Here is a 21,319-nt window from a genome sequence, read left to right as displayed (position 1 = left end):
CATTTCTAAAAAAGGGGCCCTCATAATATCCTAGCTTGAGTTCTGAAAAGTGGCGATCACTTGATTTCCTGATGGTAAACTTTGTTTAAATATTGCATACAGGTGTATTTTTTAAGGTATATATCTGACCTATGATGTCAATTTTTTAGTTCCTTATAGTGCCCATTAGGGTTGTAATACCTTAAACTCTTTTTAAGTCTTGAAGCCAAAGTTTTCAGAAGATTATAATTCATGAAAATACAAATGTTTTTTTGAACTTGCTTTTTTAACTTATGCTGCTATAATTCAATGATCTTACCTCTGACACAAAACTTTGTATTGGGCATTCTTTCAGCATCCTACTTAAATTTGACAGGCTTGTTGGTTTTGACAGGTCCATTTTTGCGACAATCTCAATCAGCTGTTTTAGAGACCCATCAGCTTTTATCTGTTGAAGATAGCTTTTAGTTTTCAGGTCCTTTGGGTTGATGTATGGTGTACTGCTCTTGTACCCAGATGTCGGCTGAGGCTCTTGTCCGGTTGATGTTGATGTTGTGAAATCCTGGTCGTCTGTCTCTGGACTGATTAAAACCTTTAGTTGATCAACGTTGTATTTTTTTTTTAAGTTCATCACCTGAGACGGTCTTTAAATTAGCCAGCTTTCCCTCAAACTTAGTCACTATGTACGGGCCGGTATAATTTGGTTCCAAGTTGCCCTTTCTTTTCGTGATGGCCTTCCTGGTATTGTGAACTAACACTTTGTCACCAACTGAAATTTCTGTATACCGTTGCTTGGTGTTTCTTCTTTTGTAGTCTTTTTTTTTTGTCTGGCCTGGGCTTTTTTTACATTGGCACCAACTTTCTTGTTTGTCATAACCCTTTTCTCTTCTCTTTATTCAACATAACTATCCACTTCTGCTGTTGTAATATTTTCGTCCTGTTGAAATGGAAACCAAATAATATAAACAATTCTGAATAAGTGGATATGTATGCGTCCCCAAAGTTTTGCGAATATCAAAAAGTGGACTTTCTGCTTGCAAAAATATGATCTCTTGAATTTAATATTGTTATTAGAGAGACAGACAAAACCCCAAATGTTTATAGAGTCCATTCGCTTTTAATGAATATACACTAATTAACATATGAGCACCGTCACGGCAAAACCAACAATGGGTTTGCGACCAGTATGGACCCAGATCAGCCTGAGCATCCGCGCAGTCTGATCAGGATCCATGTTGTCCGCTGTCAGTTTCTCTACTAGCATTAGGGTTTGTAAGCGAACAGCATGGATCCTGATCAGACTGCCCGGATGCGCAGACTGGTCTGGATACATGTTGGTTGCAACCCATTATGTTGGTTTTGTCGTGACGCGGCTCATATGTCTTTCATACAGGCATTTTGTAGGTATTCATTTTAAATACAGTATAAGTACTATTTTCTGCGGGAACTTTATTTCTGCTATTTTTGCGGTTCATAACAACACCGCAGATTCAAAAACCGCAAAAAATTAACCCTTTTGGTATGTATATGTTTTAATATATCAACAACCGGTATTGTATAATTACATTAACATGTACCGTTATCAGCTTTTGTAGATGGGAATTTTTGCTTATATATCTGTCGTGAATAAAATATTAGAAAAAATTTTTACTTTGCTTGTTCTCTTTGTTTTAAAAAATGTTATGTTTGTATGATTTTCGTGATGTAATATTTTGCCCTTATGATGTTTCTGTCACCTGATTTGAACCATTTCAGAATAATAATCAAATTTGATATTATCTCCGTCATGAGAATTGCAAGTTTTCATAAAAATTCAACCTTTTTATGAAAAATTACTAAGTTTACTAAATTCAATATATATCTTAACTAACACGGACATCTTCACTTAGAAATCAACAAACTCTTCATTCTATATGCCATCTTTTACGACAAAAAAAATTAAACTGAGACGTGGATTTAACCAAAATTCAGCCATGAGATTTGCAAGTTCCTTCAAATATACTATTGCCAAATTTTATGTGTTAAAATCTATAGAAAAATGCACCCACTTATTGCAAACATGACATTTATTACACATACAAAATACATATGTGAGTGATATTTTGCCCTTATGATGTTTCTATCATCTGACTTAAACCATTACAGAATGAAAAGCAAATTTGATAATTCTTGGTCATGAGAATTGCAAGTTTTCATAAAAATTCAACCTTTTTATGAAAAATTACTGTAAGTTTACTAAATTCAATATATATCTTAGGGCCCAGTTACACAGACGATCGGTCCCCAATCGGTCATTTAATTTTAAATTTACTCGCTGTTATGATCGGTTGTCATGCGTGATTTTATTTCTGGTTTTCTGTGTAAACGGCCATCGGTGACAGAAAGCAAACTCAAACGGGAATGGGTCGATGATTAAATGCTGAAATACTTTTGGTTTTTATCGGTTGCAAATCGGAAGCTAAATCGGGCGTAACGCCTGATTAATCGGTGTTTTGATAGCTAGTCATCAGTGGTTAAAACACTTTCCGACAGATATGGTCGGTGATTCATATTTGGTTATTCATTGTCCGATCGGTGATATCGGTGATTAAGAGCTTGCATATCTCGTGATATAGGTTGCCGTCGGTTATTTTCTAAATATTTTCACCGATCGAGAATTTTAAACGTGTTTAAAAATCCCAATCGGTAATTTTTCACCGATGAAACTCATCTTTCCCCAATAGCAGTTGATAGGTGGAAAACAGGTGACCAATAGGTGATATCAGTGTTAAATACGTTGTCATCGGTTCACTCCATAATTTAGCTAAAAAAACTACCGATCAATCACCGATGGCTCTGTGTAACTGGGGTGTTAACTAACAAGGACATCTTCACTTAGAAATCAATAAAATCTCCATTCTATATGCCATCTTTTACAACAAATAAACTTAAACTGAGACGTGGAAACCAAAATCCAGCCATGAGATTTGCAAGTTCCTTCAAATATACTACATGTATCTCCAAATTTTTATGTTTAAATCTATAGAAAAATGCACCCACTTATTGCAAATGTGACATTTATTAACTTTTTGTGTTATCACCGGATCCAGTGTTTCGGATGGACAGATGAACACATGGACTTGTGAAATCTATAGTGCCCTCCAATTAAACTAAATGCATTTATGATTTTTATACAGATAATATACAAGAAACTTCAGACACTAGTCAACTAGTAACTAGAAAACAGCGAACAATATGAAAACAATTGATTATATATATAAATAAATGAATGAATTAGAAAAATTTAATTATGAATCAACTGCACCCATATACTTATGTTACTTTTGTTACTTTCATTTTATTATGTTTGCTGTATTTTTTAAATGTTTTCAATAAAATTCAACTTCTTTTTAGATAATATTTCCACATTATAGTCTCCTATAATCAATTTCTTTTACCTTTCATTAATCATTTAGTTTAAATTTTAGTTTTACATATGCAAAAATGTGTATGGTTTCTGCAAAGTAAATAACAAGTATAGAAGCTTGTGAGATTATTGTACCTTTCACAAAATATTTCTTTGCCTTTGCCTTGAAGTTGTCTCTCTTGTTTTTAAGGGCCGTTGAAGAATGGTCCTGTAGATTGTTCTGGATATGCACTATAGTTAGAATTAATGAATTGAACAAGATGCTGATATTCTGTTAACTCCATGATAACTTAGCTGATAATGTACATCAACAACAGGGAAGAGGACTTAAATGTATTTCTAGGAAAAGCTTTGTTTTGATTGGCCAATTTTGACAGTAACACTATTTTCATATATATAATATAATTCATCTGAAGGAGTGACACTTTTGTTTTGAATTTTTCTAATATACAACTTTTATGTTTTGACTAGGTCAAGATATGTCCAGGTAACACCCTGGCTTGATGACAGATAGTCTTATCTACAAAAAGGTGTTAAAAGACAACAAATGATTGAGGAAATGATATTTCATTTACCTGTTGACAGGTACATACAATACACATGATGCAGACATGTCAAGCAATACAAGTCTACACTAACTTCTTAAACAATTTTGTTACCTACCAAGTGTTTAATGTCTGACTTTATATGTAAACAAATCTTTTTTTTTTAAAAACTATTATTTTTTTATTTGAGATTTAACTTTTATAAAAACCCTGAAAATAACAGAGGGGACAAAAGCCCTCCTATGAAAATGACTGGGCGGACAAAAGCCCTCCCGTGAAATTAACAAGGCGGACAAAAGCCCTCCCCTAACTAAAACAAATATGTATGTTGAATACCTGTGTTTTTTTTCCAATGCACTCAACATATCAAAATTGTTACACATATTTCTTGTTGTTTTCAATTGGCCTAAGTATGTGTATGAGGTAGAACTACCTTTTATTCTGAATATACCTTCCTGAAATGTTTAACGTGGTAACTTTTTACACGAATGACGTTTAAAACAAAGTCACTTTCAAAAGTAATTGACTCATTACAAGGCACAGTATAAATGTTTTTAACTTTAAAATAGATAATTTTAACTTCTTTTCATCATTTATTACTCTATTAATATTAACTTCATATAGGAGTAATCCTTGATATCTACGCGAATAAATATACACTTACAGATTTTAGCACTAATCTTTCAGATGCCTCTCAGGAATGTGCTCAAGCTCATACAAACATGCTTATGCCAATGGAAAACAAAAGTATTCATAACTAGAACTGCCACTATCATGGCGTGAATACCCCCGCATACCACTTTGTCAGAATCAACAGTGGCCATTTAGAGCTAAAGGACAACCTCCCTGCCAAATCTGAGGTTACTAAGCCAGTGCATTGCTAAGTTATGTATTCTACATGCTTCAAATGTGAAAATGTCAAAATCAATACATTGCGGACAGGACATTCTTTAGCAATTGAGAAGAAAAGCTTTTTTTGTCAAGGTCCCTGTGACCTTGACCTTTGACCCAGTGACCTCAAAATCAATAGGGGTCACCTTATAGTCATGATCAACATCCATGCATAATATGAAGACTGTGGGTCAAATGAATCTTAAGTTAATGGGTGGACAAACTTTTTGAAGTCAAAGTCCCTATGACCTTGACCTTTGATCCAGTGATCTCAAAATAAAAAGGGGTCATCTACTAATCATGATCAACATCCATGCCAAATATGAAGACTGTGGGTCAAAGGAATCTAAAGTTATTGGGCAGACCAAACTTTTTGAAGTCAAGTCCCCTGTGACTTTGACCTTTGACCTGGTGACCTCAAAATCAATAGGGGTCATCTACTTATCATGACTAGCCTCCATGCCAAACATGACGACTGTGGGTCAAAGGAATCTTAAGTTATAGGGGCGGACAAGCTTTTTTGAAGTCAAGGCTCCTGTGATCTTGACCTTTGACCTGGTGACCTCAAAGTCAATAGGGGTCATCTACTAATCATGACTAGCCTCCATGCCAAATATGAAGACTGTGGGGTCAAAGGAATCTTAAGTTATTGGGTGGACAAGCTTTTTGAAGTCAAGGCCCCTGTGACCTTGACCTTTGACCTGGTGACCTCAAAATCAAATAGGGGTCATCTACTAATCATGACTAGCCTTCATGCCAAATATGAAGACTGTGGGTCAAAGGAATTTTAAGTTATTGGGCGGACAAGCTTTTTGAAGTCAAGGCCCCTGTGACCTTGACCTTTGACCTGGTGACCTCAAAATCAATAGGGGTCATCTACTAATCATGACTAGCCTCCATGCCAAATATGAAGACTGTGGGTCAAAGGAATCTTAAGTTATTGGGCGGACAAGCTTTTTGAAGTCAAGGCCCCTGTGACCTTGACTTTTGAACTGGTGACATCAAAATCAATAGGGGTCATCTACTTATCATGACTAACCTCAATGCCAAATATGAAGACTGTTGGTCAAAGGAATCTTAAGTTATTGGGCGGACAAGCTTTTTGAAGTCAAGGCCCCTGTGACCTTGACCTTTGACCTGGTGACCTCAAAATCAATAGGGGTCATCTACTAATCATGAACTAGCCTCCATGCCAAATATGAAGACTGTGGGTCAAAGGAATCTTAAAGTTAACAAAGGCAGACATTCAACCCCCCCCCCCCCCCGTAACAAAAATATTATATGTATGTTAAATACGGGTGTTTTTTTTTCAATGCACTCTACATATTTAAATTGTAACATATATATTTGTTGTTGTTTTCAATTGGCCTGAGTATATGTATGATCTAGATGTTTCATTCAGAATATACCTTTCTGAAATGTTTAACGAGGTAACTTTTTAAAATCAAACTCACTTTTAAAAGTAATTGACTCATTACAAGGCACATTATAAATGTCTTGGACTTTTAATTTTAGTTTATTTGAACTTTTTATCATCTTTTATTACTCTATTAATAATGAAATTCAACTGAGAGAAATCCTTTCATAAATACATGAATAAATATGCACTTACAGATTTAGCATTTATTATTCAGAATTGCCTGAATATACAAATACAAATCATACAAATATGCTTATGTCAATGGAAAACAAAAATATTCATGATTACAATTTTTATATGTTGAGAGTTTTGAAAAGAAAATACAAACTATTCAAAGTACATAGTATAAGCCACGTCACAACAAAACCAACATAATGGGTTTGCGACCAGCATGGATCCAGACCAGCCTGCGCATCTGCGCGGTCTGATCAGGATCCATGCTGTTTGCTTACAAACCCTTTAACAAGTAGAAAAAACCGATAGTGAAGAGCATGGATCCTGATCAGACTGCGCAGGTGCGCAGGCTGGTCTGGATCCATGCTGGTAGCAAACCCATTATGTTGGTTTTGTCATGGCGCGGCTCATATGTATTTGATGTGGGAGGACTTTTGTCCGACTTGTCATTTTTGGACTGAAGGGGCTTTGTCTGGGAGAACTTTTGTCCTACACAAAAACAGACAAAAGCCCTGCAGGACAAAAGCCCTCCTGTCAAATTTTTGTTTTGTTTTTGTTTTTAAATGAATTCAATCAAAATCTTGACATGTTAGGTCTTTACACCTAGAAATAAACAATATGTTGACTCTATATGTCATCTGAATTCACAAATATACAAAAACACGGAAATGAACATCAAATACAACCATGAGATTTGCAAGTCTTTGTAGAAAATCAATATTATCACCATGAAACCTTCCAATTGTATTAAATTTAATCAATATCATTACATGTAAGGTCTTTTACACCTAGAAATAAACAATATTTTGACTCTTTATGTCATCTGAATTCACAAATATACAAACACACGGAAATGAACATCAAATACAGCCATTGAGATTTTTGCAAGTTTTTGTAGAAAATCAATATTATCACCATGAAACCTTCCAATTTTATTAAATTTAATTAATATTATGACATGTTAGGTCTTTTACACCTAGAAATAAACAATATCTTGACTCTATATGTCATCTGAATTCACAAATATACAAAAACACGGAAATGAACATCAAATACAGCCATGAGGTTTGCAAGTTTTTGTAGAAAATCAATATTATCACCATGAAACCTTCCAATTTTATTAAATTTAATTAATATTATGACATGTTAGGTCTTTTACACCTAGAAATAAACAATATTTTGACTCTTTATGTCATCTGAATTCACAAATATACAAACACACGGAAATGAACATCAAATACAGCCATGAGATTTGCAAGTTTTTGTAGAAAATCAATATTTTCACCATGAAACCTTCCAATTGTATTAAATTTAATCAATATCATTACATGTTAGGTCTTTTACACCTAGAAATTTCATGACTCTTTATGTCATCTGAATTCACAAATATACAAAAACACGGAAATGAACATCAAATACAACCATGAGATTTGCAAGTCTTTGTAGAAAATCAATATTATCACCATGAAACCTTCCAATTGTATTAAATTTAATCAATATCATTACATGTAAGGTCTTTTACACCTAGAAATAAACAATATTTTGACTCTTTATGTCATCTGAATTCACAAATATACAAACACACGGAAATGAACATCAAATACAGCCATGACATTTGCAAGTTTTTGTAGAAAATCAATATTATCACCATGAAACCTTCCAATTTTATTAAATTTAATTAATATTATGACATGTTAGGTCTTTTACACCTAGAAATAAACAATATCTTGACTCTATATGTCATCTGAATTCACAAATATACAAAAACACGGAAATGAACATCAAATACAGCCATGAGGTTTGCAAGTTTTTGTAGAAAATCAATATTATCACCATGAAACCTTCCAATTTTATTAAATTTAATTAATATTATGACATGTTAGGTCTTTTACACCTAGAAATAAACAATATTTTGACTCTTTATGTCATCTGAATTCACAAATATACAAAAACACGGAAATGAACATCAAATACAGCCATGAGATTTGCAAGTTTTTGTAGAAAATCAATATTTTCACCATGAAACCTTCCAATTGTATTAAATTTAATCAATATCATTACATGTTAGGTCTTTTACACCTAGAAATTTCATGACTCTTTATGTCATCTGAATTCACAAATATACAAAAACACGGAAATGAACATCAAATACAGCCATGAGATTTGCAAGTTTTTGTAGAAAATCAATATTATCACCATGAAACCTTCCAATTTTATTAAATTTAATTAATATTATGACATGTTAGGTCTTTTACACCTAGAAATAAACAATATCTTGACTCTATATGTCATCTGAATTCACAAATATACAAAAACACGGAAATGAACATCAAATACAGCCATGAGATTTGCAAGTTTTTGTAGAAAATCAATATTATCACCATGAAACCTTCCAATTTTATTAAATTTAATCAATATCATGACATGTTAGGTCTTTTACACCTAGAAATAAACATGACTCTATATGTCATCTGAATTCACAAATATACAAAAACACGGAAATGAACATCAAATACAGCCATGAGATTTGCAAGTTTTTGTAGAAAATCAATATTATCACCATGAAACCTTCCAATTATATTAAATTTAATCAATATCATGACAGACAAATCATTCCATTCATCACCACTTACAACCCATTTATTCCGCCAGCGCAAAATTTCTTTTATACATTTCTTAAGATTCTACAAGAGAACAGATCCACAAACTTTATTAAAAATGCCAAAATTCTAGCAGTTCATCGTCGAACGAAAAACACGAGAGATCTATTAATCAAGTCAGATTTAAACTGCAAGAAATTAACACAGGGAAGCTACGCATGCAAACAAAATTGTTTTGCTTGTAAATTCATGAAAAACTCGACAGAGATTAAAAGCACAACAACGTCCGAGGTATTTAAAATTCAAGGTCAATTTACATGTAAAACTCCGAGCATTATATACCTAATAACTTGCAAAAATTGTAACATTCAGTACGTGGGTCAGACGGGAAACACTATCAAAGAAAGACTCTATGGTCATATGGCAGATATTCGCGCGAAAAACACATTTAAACCAATTGCGCGCCATTTCGGCACTGAACACGACGTCACGGACATCACGATTTCAATAATACAAAACACGGAGCGCAACCTAAACAAACGATTACGAACCGAAGAACTATGGATAAAGAAGTTAAATACCAAAACACCGGACGGATTGAATTTAATTTAAAAGAAGTACTATACGCTAAAAAATTAGAAGACAATACACAGAAAGAATTAGAACAACTAAATTTTATAGACAACTTTCACGTATGTAACATATGCAAACTAGTCGTTCATTCAGCAAAAAACCTGAGAAGACACATGAAGAAACATGAACAAACAACAATTAAATTTAGATGTGATTGGTGCCAGAAATTATTAGCAAGGAGAGACTCTCTAAAACGTCATTCAAAGAAATATCCATTTTCTACGTGAGGAAAAATTCCATATAGTAAAAATTCTAAATTCCATGACTCCATCAAAAGACCCTCCCAAAAAGATGACCATCCTTAAGAAACCCACCTTCAGAATTATCCAAGGCAAAACCGGACAACTGGACTTAAAAAAGAAGAAAATTCACAAACAACCAAAGACAGAAGACCTAAAATTTAACATTCCCAGACCAATATCACCACTAAGCCCTACACCAAAAACAGAAGAACATCTACAAACAGACAGAACCACATCACCAACGAATAGCTCCTCAACATCAACTATCTGCGAGGATGAACATTTAATGCATAATAGTGAAATGAACTAATCATCAACGTGTACAGTATATATGGTATTTTTCAAAAAACAATTTAAAGTTCAACCTAAAGAAACTTGGCACAACTCCATAATTTTCCTGGCAATTTTCCAAAACTCTATCTTTTTTTAGAAAACTTTATTAATTTTGTTACTATTTTTATATATCACGTGACTTACCATCTTACACAATTTTTATACTTTAGCTAGATTTATACTTTGTAAAATTTATCCTGATGAAGAACCAGATAGGTTCGAAACCGGTAGATCTTTTATTAAAATTTTGTTAACATTTATCCGGTGTTGACGTGTGGTTTCTTTGAATTCTCCCTTTTTATCCAATAGCATGACATGTTAGGTCTTTTACACCTAGAAATAAACAATATTTTGACTCTATATGTCATCTGAATTCAAAAATATACAAAAACACGGAAATGAACATCAAATACAGCCATGAGATTTGCAAGTCTTTGTAGAAAGTCAATATTATCACCATGAAATCTTCCAATTTTATTAAATTTAATCAATATCATGACATGTTAGGTCTTTTACACCTAGAAATAAACAATATTTTGACTCTTTATGTCATCTGAATTCACAAATATACAAAAACACGGAAATGAACATCAAATACAGCCATGAGATTTGCAAGTTTTTGTAGAAAATCAATATTATCACCATGAAACCTTCCAATTTTATTAAATTTAATCAATATCATGACATGTTAGGTCTTTTACACCTAGAAATAAACAATATCTATATGTCATCTAAATTAAAAAATGTACAAAACGTGGATATTAAAATCAAATAGGACCATGAGATTTGCAAAAAATCCAAGAAATAGATAAACCTCCCAATCAAATTTATAAAATAAGTAAATATATGTGTCTCTTATATTAATGTGAAGACATTCATTACTAATAACAACTGCATTTCAAACAAAAATTAATTTATGACAGAAATTCATCAGATTTTATAACCTTACAAATTTTTAGCAAATTTAACAATTATCTATCATTAGATTTTCAAGTTCTGGTGGAAAATCAATCCTCCATCATGAAAACTATAAGTTTGTATCATGACATGTTAGTTCATTTACATTGTCTTGACTTTATATGTCATCTAAATACACAAATATACTTAATATACCAAGGCACAAAAAATTGATTTTAACCATGAGATTTGCAAGTTTCATAATTAATATTTCATTAAAATATTCAATAAATTGATAAATGTATCTTAAATATTTCTGTCAAGACATTCATTACTCATGATGAGTGCATATATGTCTAAAACAATATCACTACTAATTAAATTTGTGTCATCAGATTTGATATGCTATCAATTTTTTAAAAAATCAAGTAGGGTCATGAGATTTGCACACGCTTTTTATTACTTGGGGACCATACGCCACTTTTCATGGAATGGCACGGAAGTGTCACATTGAAGGTTCCATGATAACCGCCGTATGAACACATCTGCGGATGTTTCTAAATTCAAAATTTTACTATTTCACGTATAAATGTTGAATTCTGCTTAAGCCGGTGCTAGGGGGCGTGGACGGTAGCTTGCACTTTCCAGTACTGTCCATGAACAGGCTCAATCAAACCGAGCCTGCAACATTTTCAATTTTGCTGTGTTGGGCTTTCTTTAGGGATTCTGTATTTATTATTTTTATTCAATCTCATGTCAATTATATTGATAAATGTTTATTAAATATTGCTGACAACACATTCAGAACTCATGGTTCCTGCACATTTCTGAATAAATATTACCATTCATAACATAATTGGCACAAGATTTATTTTTATGCAAAATTGTTTTACCTGTTTCTAGATTCCTCTTTTATTTCCCAACCTTTCTCCATGTTTAACCCAATTTGCCGGCAACATACACCTAAAATTGAAAAAAAAGCTTGGGACAGATGTTTTTGACATTTTACTTATAATGAAAGTCTGTACAGACTTTACTCTATTCTTACTATTAAATTATCTTATCATTCAGGTATTTATTTTTTTATTATACATGCTGTGATAGACTACATTTCACAATTTGAAATCTCAGAACCACACCTTTCCTTGACAAAAACTCTACAAATACAACTAACACAGATTGTCTATTTATGCCATTAAAAAAGTGGCAAAATTTTATTTGCCACACTGTGAGAAAGATGTGATGCCAGACTAGGACTCAAACTGTCATATGGCATATAATGACTTATGCCGGGTGATTGCATATTAATATATGTCATATATTTTCCATGAAATTTTAAGTGTAGGCCAATTTCGCCAATGTTTTTTCCCATTTCTTTAACAGGCTCATTTTCCTGGCGCTGGACAGTGTTTCCATTTAAAGATTTTTTATATCATACATGAAACCCTTAGAAGTCAAATTATATCATATTTTTCCTTCAATTTTTGCAAAAAATCCTTTTAATTTCCCCAAATTTTAAATGTTGAAAAAATACAGACTTTCATTATATAAATATATACTGTACATTTAATGACATTTTAGTTCTTTTGACAGATAATTTAAAAGACCTCCATGACTTTTACAGGTATGACACAGAAATCTGCCCCATCGTAGCTGATACAAATCCAGCATTTTTTTTCCAGAGGGGGTTGAAAATTAATATATAAATTAATACTTAACGCGTACATCAGGCAGATCATACTGTTTCAGACTGTTTTAACCTTTAAATTATATCAGGCAGCTTGGAAATCTCCTAGACCAATAAACTATAAAGCAAAGTAGTAAGTAGCTTTTTTATAACCATACAAAACCTACAACAGTCTACAATGAAGGTCAGAAATTTTGGGTAAAATACATGAACTCGTGCTTTATAACCGAAATTGGTTAGAGGGGGTAGGGTAAAAAAATCAGAAATAAATGAAAGAAAATAGAAAAAAAACCAATAGATCACAAAACAAGGGGTAATTACCCAATATACACAAAATGTTATCTGTAGCCCTGTAACAGTATTTTATATAAATCTTATTGTCAAAAAATTCAATCTAAAAACTTTATTTATGAATCAGTCAGAAAAAACATCTTGTTTTGATATCTTTTCTTTTTTAAGGAACAAAGATCATTTCAAAAAAATATGCTGTCATTTTTTTCAATTTTTTACTTATGTTAGTAATCATACCTCTAAATTACTTTTACAGTTTTATAGTTATTTTGATACTGCTTAAAAAGTTTTTCAACTAAACAATCTATATCTAAGATTGTTAATAGAGGGCCGAGCTGACCCTGTGCTGAGTTGACTAGAGCCAAGCTGGCCGAGTTGACCCTTTACCAATATCAAAACATATTCCAAATGAAAAAAAAATCCAGGTCAGCTCTGCCCTAAAACGTTCGGCCCTATACCAACTCGGCACGGGTCAACACGGCCCACTTTTCAATTATTAATATTTAGGTTTGTGTTATCACTATTTATTGTAATTATTTATAATACACGGATTGACAGTTTCCGAACTAGCAGCAGACAGGCTTTTCTTCTCAGTAAAATTGCAAGTAATAAGTGTCGATTGCGTATCTCACTGTATTTCTGACTCTAGATAGGTTTAATCGTAATTTTTTATACTTTCAGTGTCAATGTGTTGTAATATACACTGAGAGGAAAAATAATTACGAAAATCAGATCTGTATAAAAATGATAAAGGCCTATATTGAAATAAACGAAAATTGAAAACAGGGTCGTTCAAAAAGAAGCTACCTAGTTTAATGAAAATAAGTCTATATATGAAAATATCTATAATATTAACGTGAATTTTTAGCAAGTAAATTGATACATAGTTAAATTCTGTTCTTTATTACTTTAACTAGATAATGCACAGACAAGGTTCTCTATTTGATAGAAGAAAAAAAACGTATGACACGTGCACATGAATTTCGGTGATTGGATTTTCGCACTTGTCATTATTGACACACACTTATTAAAGCCAAGCATTAAAGGTGTTTATTGGCGTTATCGCAAGCGCCAAGTCATAAGTTATTTATTTTTTAAGTTTTTGTTTCATTAACTGACTTTCAACCTTTTATTTGACGATTAATACATTTTTTATTCTTGTACCCATTTTGTTACAATTAAGTTCATTGGATGCGAAAAACAATGTACAGAATTTGGGTTTTTAGGCATATTAAATCAATATCATATTCACTCAGGTTATGAAAAACTAATTAATATAATAAAAAAATGTATATATATTACACTTACAAACTTGCTTGCATGATTTCATTCGGCCATATTCCCTAGCCACGAATGATAATTCCTTGTTTCCCTTCCTAAAATTCCACTAAATTATTCCCCTTTTAAATGAACTCAAAGAAGGGACCTTTTTAAAAGACTTTGTATTTATTTATTCGATTTTTTGTGAAGAAACGGACAATTTTTTCCTTACCTTTGTATAATTTGCTTTCTATCTATATATGGTTCCTATGGTAAACATATGCGTTTTGATGGTAAACAAACGAATTTTCTGAACCGAAAGTAATCTAACACACAGCGCTGCTGTCATCACATGTAAACAATACATTAAATCGGTAAGAATATTGAGATATTTGTTTGACTGTCTGTTGCAAATGCAAAATATTAATATGGGAAAACAACTATGTGTAGTTTATGTGTATTGTTTTAATGTGTTTGTCTGATATTTTAGTTGTGAAAGTCATGTACACTAAGTGTCGCTTCATGGCACGTGACCGGTAACTGATCGAGATATGGCAAAGCGCATGCTCGCGCACTGACTTCCGCTCTATTGAAATACTGCATATACATATAGCGAAAGTTCGTAAGTGTATTAGTTTAAAATAATAAGGTATTTCTTATTATTCATTTACCTTAACAACATGCAAAGCAAAGTTAATACGTTATATATATTTTTTGTAAAGTGGGCCGAGTTGACCCGTGCCGAGTTGACCCGTGCCGAGTTGGTATAGGGCCTAGTTGACTCTTTTCCAATGAAAAATACTACAGTTTACATTGTTTTGGAGAGGTAGAAGGGTTGTAGAGGGCAGCGTTGTGCCCAATTAACGCGCCTAACACCTGTGACACAGACACTAACTTCATCATGAGTGTCATGACACCTGACTTAGCGATACAATTTCATTCAAACATAGGTTGTGTTTTTATCAGTTAGTATGCAGAAAATGGTCTCTACATCTACATTGTACGTCGGCGCAATCACACTTGATTATGACGCGACGGGTGGTGCTAGGTCAAGAAAAAGAAATATACAAGAAATGATAGAAAGTAAGAAGAGGTTGGATAGTACAAAGGTAGAGATATAGACAAAAAGTATGGCCAGCTATATTTCGCCTCTTCAACCCAAACCTCTCCGGTTACGGTGGCCGCTGCCGGCACAGCCTTGGATATCACTAGTGGGTACTTGTAGCTGGGCCCCTAAGGCGACTTAGAATGTGAGGGCTGATAGCCCCTGCTTGAAGGATACCAAGTCAGGGGCCTCTGCAACGGAGGCAGGTAAGCTGTTCCATATCGTGGCTGTACGAGGGAAGAAGGAGTTCTTGTAGTACGATGTAGATGTTGATGGTAGATGGAACTTCTTGGAGTGGTCACTTCTAGTGCGGCTCGGGGCAGGGGTGAGATAATCGCTGACTGGTATGTCTACAAGGTCATTGGTGATCTTGAACATCATGGTCAGCTGGGCTTTGGTCCGTCGTGACTCTAATGTCTCCCACTCCAAGTGTTGGATCATTGAGGATACGCTGCTTGTGTTGTGGTAACGGTTCGTCACATATCTTGCAGCTCTCCTCTGGAGAAGGGATGTGTAATCAAACACTAATAATAGAAAATGCAGCCCAGGCATACTTATAATACAAATTTCAATTAACCTCATTCAGAGATGTTTATTTGGTTAAATCTAAAAAAATTGGATGTATAGTGTACTGGAACCCCATTGTCTGATTGTATCTACCTGTGAATTTATGCACCCTACTTTCGTTTTCAATTAATCAGTCTGCCACCGATATGTCTAAACATTGTTTTTAAATATTCATAATACTGGTATTTTGATATCCATACTTGGAAATGTATAAAAAAGATACCGTTTGACAAGGAAAAGTACCAGGAAATGATAAAATCTTACTTACCGTAGCAAACGACTTGCAAATCTCATACCGGAAGTGTGAAAACGAAAATAACATTTTCGCGCATGCGTACTTGCATATCTCATGGTACTTGCGAAACTCATACGACACCGTCAATAAATCGCGCTCTTCGGGGTATTTTTGCTTATCATTTTGTAGTACTCAGTGGGTTATTATGGTATGTTATTCCGAAAGCTGTTAATAGAATGATGAGTTGATGACCTAAATATTCCGAAAATCTATTTATAGAGGGAGGTAATTCCCGGCCCGGGATTTACTTATGACCGGCGAATAGTACCACACGTTTATTGTCCGGTCTCTCCCGGTTTTGGAGTAGATATCGTTACAGAACAGAACAAATATTTTACAGATAAATAAGCTTTTTTCAAAATGAATGTTTGTCACTTAGTTTGGTTAAAATAATTAATAAACACAGATTTCAACTCTCGAATTGATTGATTATTTATTATACATTAAACATACAATTCGAAAAAAAACCAACAACACAAATCGCATGTTATATTTTTATCTATATGAGATAAAAACATTAAATATGTACAATAAATGAGAAAAATGTGCATTTTTATGGCATTAATATGACAACACTATCAACTTTAAAAACATTTTATATAATTTGTTATTCGTGTTTAGTAAAGATTCCGAGGAATTATTCAAAGTTACAAATCAGATTTTATGAATTATTCAATTGATAGATAATTTAAAAAAAATGATAAAGAAAAATACAAATGTACATGTATATGGTTTAAGAATAAACAATATTAATAAATTGAAAAATTAAACCATGATTTACTGACTTTTTCCAGTTAAGTTCTGACTTATAATCGTCGATCATTATGACAAATTGAATTTTAAATAGTAGTAAACGTAAAAACTCAGTATTAAAATAGCGCATAAAACACACACAAAAAAAGAAAAGAAACAATATTCATAAAATCTGTATTTTTTTTTATTAAAATAGAAATTACATTTATTGTATAATAAACAATTATGCTCAACATGATCAACATGGTAATATAACAAGTGTCATATTGTTACTTAGTGTGAACAGATACCTTAAGAGGGGGTCCTCGTTAATACAAAAATAAAAGGGACAATTAAAACAAGTATGGTTTGATCATGCGTTACACAATGGTTTTAAAATTTGTTTTTAAAATTTGTTATCCTTTGCTTTTTAATAACCACCCCAAAAAAAAATAACAAGAAATTTCTAATTTTCTAGCATCCCGATCAATTTAAAAATAATGAAAAATGTTTTTCCGTTCTTCAAAAGTGATATAAAATTTTTAAAAAACCCATGAACCTTTTGAAAAAGTTTATAAAAAAATTTTCATCTTATCTACTAGTTCATCTCACCTCTTTTTTGGAGCCCCTTTGATGCTTTGAAAATTTTTTCTTGTTCTTTTGTTATTTTCCTGCAGGGCAAAAACCTCAATTTTGAGGGGGGAACAAGACAAAAAAGGGAAGGGAATAAGCCAAAAAAGCGGTAACGGTTAAACCGGGATTTTTCTTACGGTTGTCATCAGTTTAAGGTGTTACCCTTTTGGACTGCAATAAAATAAAAGTTTTTAAATATGTTTGCAAGGTCCCAACTTTTTCAATTTTATCTTTTTCCTTTCTTTTTTCTTTATACATAAAGGTTTTTATTCATATTTTTTGTGTTTTTTTTTTAAAAAATAAAACTATTTCAACTGATCATTGGGCAATTAAAGGGTGTGTTCTTATTTATTTTACGACGAGTTATCCTCTGGCTTTCTTCTTTCTAGCTATGTGTATAAATGTGTTCATTCACTAAAAATGCGGATACGTATCTGTAACATTTGTGCTCATTCTCTGTTGTAGATCGGCTTTATCTTAGACACTATCTAAAATCCAAAATGCATAACCAAAGCTATTGCCCTACGTATTGAGGATGGTTCACAATGAACATAACATATCGATGGACTGCAGCTGTTTTAATCTTTTGAATTGCACCTACGTTTGTGTCTAGATCAAGCAAAAATATCAGTAATGTAATTGGGTCATAAAAATATGACGTAAGTAAGAAATGCGGAACAGAAAACGTCCTAAGATCTATTGCTAAAGACATGTTTTGATAAAGTGAACTTTTATTTCCATACTCTTTTATTTCCATACTCGTAAAAAATAATCTAGCCGTATAGCCTGATGATGAATAACATAAGAAATACAAAAACCGAATTATTCTGATTAAAATGGCAAATTTAGACCGCTTTATTTAACAGTCATCCAAAAAAGCATGTTATATAAGAAACTGTATTCAAATTTGCTTTAATTGCCTGTAAACAATATGTTTCTTATGAAGTTAATAGTGTATACGTAGGTTTATATCAATATCTTATCAGTATTGATTTTTGTGTTGAAACATTCTATAAACTCACTGATTTGAACGTTTTTTAATACGATTTCAAGTATTAAGCATTACATTATAATCAGTATTTATTTCCCTCTGAAGTTTACGATAATATTTGTGTACATGATAGTTCGTACGTTTATGTCTTATCACAGCTTAACGGCAAACGAGACTGACAGGTAATTCGATTGATATTTCATTTGCATTCGTCACATTTCCTTTCACTGTATAACAAAGATAAATCCTTTTTGAAGGTTTTGTTTGTTTGTTTGGATTTTTACGGCACGTCAACACATAACTGGCCATTTCGTGCCGACTGCTATAATAGGCTTAAAATGTTATGTAAAACTTTGTAAATGACAATAAAATGAGCCAATTTGATCCGAGAATACAAGTTTATCTCTTTCAAATAATCAATGATGTTTTTTGATGGAATTGTATTAAGGTAAACTACTTTTTTTACCTTTAACGATCAGTTTCTTATATATTGACCAAAAAAAGAGTTGGTTAACAATAGAAATTTAAAGAAAAAAACATATTTTGAGATACTATGGTCTTTAACTTATATCTATACACATGCAACAAGAATAATAAAAAAGTAACTTTAAATTTAAAGATATATATAACTTAAAGGATAATCTCAAAGTTATTTCTATTTACTGATTTATTCATTATGCTATATATGTGACAATTAGAATATTTACACGAAAATACGCATGCAGTAAATAAATAAAAAAAACATTCATTGCAAACGTTTACTCATTTAGTCAAAGCATTTGGAAATTGGAACTCCTTAAATTGTCTTATCATTTGCAACTTTAAACACATGCATGGGTTACGATGATGAAATAGACAAAATTTGGACTCCTTTAAGAAAGCCCAACACAGCAAAATTGAAAATGATGCAGGCTCGGTTTGATTGAGCCTGTTCATGGACGGTACTGTCAAGTGCAAACTATCGTCCACGCCCCTAGCACCGGCTTAAGCAAAATTCAGCATCTAACATGAACTGGTACAATTTTGAATTTTGAAACATCCGCTGATGTGTTCATATGGCGGTTATCATGGAACCTTACATGTGACACGTAAGTGCCATTCCATGAAAAGCAACATATGGTCCCCAAGTAAAAATGCGCTTGCCCTAAACGAAAAAAACAATGGGTGGAAGTAAATAAAATGGAATTTTGAAAGGGGATCAGAGGTTATGGCGCCTGCATATTACAGATAAGACGTCAAAAGACAAATGAAAAAAAGCAGGCCTCATATCCTAAGGGTGAAGTGAGGAATAGTGGAAACACCCAACAAGAAAATAGCCAAATAGAAATTACTAAATTACCACAAGCACAACAATAATGTCGTGCTGAACGATCTTTAAGGATCGGAAATATAACATCTCTGATTGAATGTACGGGACGACTTTTTAAAGCCTCCACACGGCACAAAAAACGCTGATGTGGCGATACATAGAGAAAATAAGAATTCCTAAAGAAAGCCCAACACGGCAAAATTGAAAATGTTGCAGGCTCGGTTTGATTGAGCCTGCTCATGGACGGTACTGTCAAGTGCAAACTATCGTCCACGCCCCCTAGCAACGGCTTAAGCAGAATTCAGCATCTAACATGAACTGGTACAATTTTGAATTTTGAAACATCCGCAGATGTGTTCATATGGCAGTAATCATTGCACCTTCAATGTGACACGTTAGTGCCATTCCATGATTGAGCCTGTTCATGGACGGTACTGTCAAGTGCAAACTACCGTCCACGCCCCCTAGCACCGGCTTAAGCAGACTTCAACATTAAACATGAACTGGAATATGGCGGTTTTCATGAACCTTAAATGTGAACGTAAGTGCCATTTCTGAAAACGGCATAGGGTCCCCAAGAAAACAAGCGTTTGCCCTAAACGAAAAGAAAGGGGCGGAACAAAAATAAATGTTTTTTGAAAGGGATCAATTTTTTTAAAACTTTTTTTTGCAATAAAAAAAGCAGTCCCTTTTTTAATTTGAAATTTAAAAAAATATAATCATTTTCCAATTTAACTTTTCTTAAATGTTTATTTGCGAAATTTTTAAAAAAGTGAAAAATTTGAATTTTTCGATAGCGCAAAATTGAATTTAACATACATCCACATGTTTAATTTTTCTTCCGACGTTTTTAAATTTTAAGGTTGATTTTTGGCTGTTTAATTATTTCTACAAAAAACAGGGAAATTGCGTTTTAAATTGGAATTTTTTTGTCTTCCATTCCCTCGTCATAAACTTTTAGGATTGTCCTGATTGATCGTTAATTAATTCGCCTGATCCTTTTTCAGCTCTCCCCTACTGTTTCCCCTTTCTTTTCGGTGTTTTGGATAACTTTCCTTAACACGTTGGAATTTGAGAGTTACTTCCTTTCAAAGTGATCTTCCGAGTCAATCTTTTTAATTTTTCATATATGGGGTTGTAAAATATATTTAAAAAAAGGACCCATAAAAAAGTTAAAAATAGCCTTTTTTGATTTTCGTTAGACATTGTTTACTTTTTATAACGTTTTGTTTTTATTTTTTTTTTCTAGTTTTTTAGATCAAAAAAAAACCTTAGATTTTTTCTTTTCCGGTAAATTTGGGGGTCGTCCTTTTTTTAACACTTTTGGTT

General features: G+C 32.8%; 1 long non-coding RNA gene across 1 annotated transcript; it reads right to left on the bottom strand.

The window, feature by feature from the left end:
* Positions 1 to 302: 302 nt before the first annotated feature.
* LOC132744063 (uncharacterized) lies at positions 303 to 16,408 on the bottom strand. Its single transcript, XR_009627650.1, has 3 exons — positions 16,299 to 16,408; positions 12,014 to 12,083; positions 303 to 916 (listed from the first exon to the last, which is right to left on the bottom strand). It is a non-coding gene; the product is annotated as an uncharacterized LOC132744063 (long non-coding RNA).
* Between the last annotated feature and the right edge of the window lie 4,911 nt (positions 16,409 to 21,319).

Source organism: Ruditapes philippinarum, unplaced genomic scaffold (genome assembly GCF_026571515.1).
Source record: "Ruditapes philippinarum isolate M1 unplaced genomic scaffold, ASM2657151v2 ctg12002_1_1_1_1, whole genome shotgun sequence".
Lineage (NCBI taxonomy): Eukaryota > Metazoa > Mollusca > Bivalvia > Venerida > Veneridae > Ruditapes > Ruditapes philippinarum.
The sequence above is the reverse complement of the archived record's forward strand: the minus strand, read 5'-3'. Positions and strand labels throughout refer to the sequence as shown.